General features: G+C 33.6%; 1 long non-coding RNA gene across 1 annotated transcript; it reads right to left on the bottom strand.

The window, feature by feature from the left end:
• Positions 1–293: 293 nt before the first annotated feature.
• On the bottom strand, positions 294–1,175 carry LOC106663790. Its single transcript, XR_001340092.1, has 2 exons — positions 765–1,175; positions 294–515 (listed from the first exon to the last, which is right to left on the bottom strand). It is a non-coding gene; the product is annotated as an uncharacterized LOC106663790 (long non-coding RNA).
• Between the last annotated feature and the right edge of the window lie 1,111 nt (positions 1,176–2,286).

Raw genomic sequence — 2,286 nt, 5'->3', positions numbered from 1 at the left:
TAAGGTTTTTAGTTGAGGTAAAAAAGTCAGCGTTTTTCGAACCTACGACCTTCGGCTAGATACGCCGCTACTCTACCACTTCAGCTATCGTGACTTTTTGGTGAGTTATCATGGGGTCAAGTCACGATAGCTAAAGTGGTAGAGTAACGGCGTATCTAGCCGAAGGTCGTGGGTGCGAATCCCGCTCGTGATACTGACTTTTTTATCTCAACTAAAAACCTTAATTAATTGAAAGTAGTCAATAAAATTAAGCAATAAGGTACAATTCCTTAAATTAAAAATAGTCAACAGAATCGGCAGGACAATCGAATAGCAATTCTTACTTTATTGTTAAGGTTGTCTCTTAAGTTATTTTATTCGTGATAATTTTGCATCCGACTTGTTTATTCAGCCTTCGTTTGTGTATGATTTTTCTAGTTTTATAGACCATTTTGTAGTTTCGGAGTTTTTAAGCTTTCACAATATGGTTGCAGTACCATCATTTATTATTGTATATTGTCTTGCAATTCTGAATCCTGAAACAAAACAGAAAATATTGCAAAATTGTTCGTAAGGGAAAGTTAAAATATTTTAAATTATTATATTTTTTAAACACCTAATTTATTTGCGAATAAAAACATTAAAATTTCAACATATGTTTCTTTAAAATTTGTGACAAACGTACTTAGTTATAGGAAATTGATTTTACGTTGTTTTATGTGTAACGACTTAAATCATGTTGCGATGGAAAAGAAACACGACGAAGACAATAGGAGAATTCTTACATGTCGAAGTTTGACTAGCAAGGGAAGTTCGAGGTGAATATTTTTCCGGACGGTTCATCCTTTTTGTACATTTTCTGCATGGAAGAGACTGCCAGTTCTTTGTGCAACTGAAGTGCATCATCCTGTTGCATTCGCAGGGTGATACAAGCCTCTCCTCTTTCTCCAAGTTGCACACTACGCATCCTTTTTGCCTCTGTTGTACCTCCGCACTCATGTCTGCTGAGCGCGTAACTGGAAAACTGAATTCGGTTATTCAGTGATCTGGCCGAACTAAAACTGTGTTGAATTCTACGGAAAGGAACTACTGTATACCTATTATGGCAAAATGAATAGCTGGAATTGCCTTAACATGTGAATTTTGATAATCTTGTCGTTGCTCAGATGTTAACACATCATGTTTTTTTAAATAATACTCTTATTGACTTGTTGAAATACATAATATATACCCCTAAATATGGGTGTATATATTTTATTTTTTAGATAAATGAAAAGGCGAAATGAAGTTCAAACCTGCTTATACTTTAGTAGATTACTAATAAAAACTGCTATACATTCCGAAAATTTAAAATATTTATTTTAACTATTAAATATTTAATACGCGCTTAAATTATACCAAATCATAATGTACTAAAATCCTCCATTTTTGAAAATTTTATTAGATTACAATAACACTTAACGAATTTATCATAGTATTTTTTTGTTCAGAAGTTTAGCCAGAAAAAATAAATAAATTTCACTTGCTCAAATTTCTGTCGTTTCATCATTTCTGTTCTCTACTCGTACTGTCTCTATTTCTGACTGTCTTTATTCATCCTGCATATCTAACGATGTGTGTAGTTTCTATATATATTTTATTTATAAATAATGGATTTAAGTATTATCTAAACTATCCGAACTCTTCTTCCTTTTAAACAATTCATACAGTATTACTTGTCTAGCAAGTCACCCCTCCTTGCACTCTCCACAAACGCTCTCTTTCTCACTCTCTCTCTCTCTCTCTCTCTCTCTCTCTCTCTCTCTCTCTCTCTCTCTCTCTCTCTTTCTCTCTTTCTTTCTCTCTCTTCACTTTTTTAATGCCTTTTTTCTGTTTCCCTTTCTCTGTGCTTTATATTCTTTGTCACATTATAATACTCGCTCTACCCTTCAGTCTTCTGACATTCTAGCTTTCAGTGATTATATATTTATTTAGCTGCAATATATTTCTCTCACTGAATTGCCTCTCCTCACTCTCTCACTCCCTCTTTCTCTCACTCTCTCTCTCTCACGNATTATATAACTTATTAATTATTTTCAATTTATGCATTACAAACTGTCGGATGTAGAAACAAGTACAAGTTATGTTAATCACATAAATCTAACCAATTTAATATTTGTACTTATAAGCAGTAAAATATGTTCACGTTCGTTTCGTTCATCCTACGCTGGAAGAGTCATACAAGAGGATAGGTTATTGTTTATAATTGCCAGGGGAGAATATGTGAACGGGTTTTGTTGTAATGCAGTTAGGGATGTTGGCGGAGGC

This window comes from Cimex lectularius, unplaced genomic scaffold (genome assembly GCF_000648675.2).
Source record: "Cimex lectularius strain Harlan isolate CLEC.00 unplaced genomic scaffold, Clec_2.1 scaffold129, whole genome shotgun sequence".
Taxonomy (NCBI): Eukaryota; Metazoa; Arthropoda; class Insecta; order Hemiptera; family Cimicidae; genus Cimex; species Cimex lectularius.
Note: the sequence above shows the minus strand (reverse complement) of the source record. Positions and strands in the feature narration are given on the sequence as shown.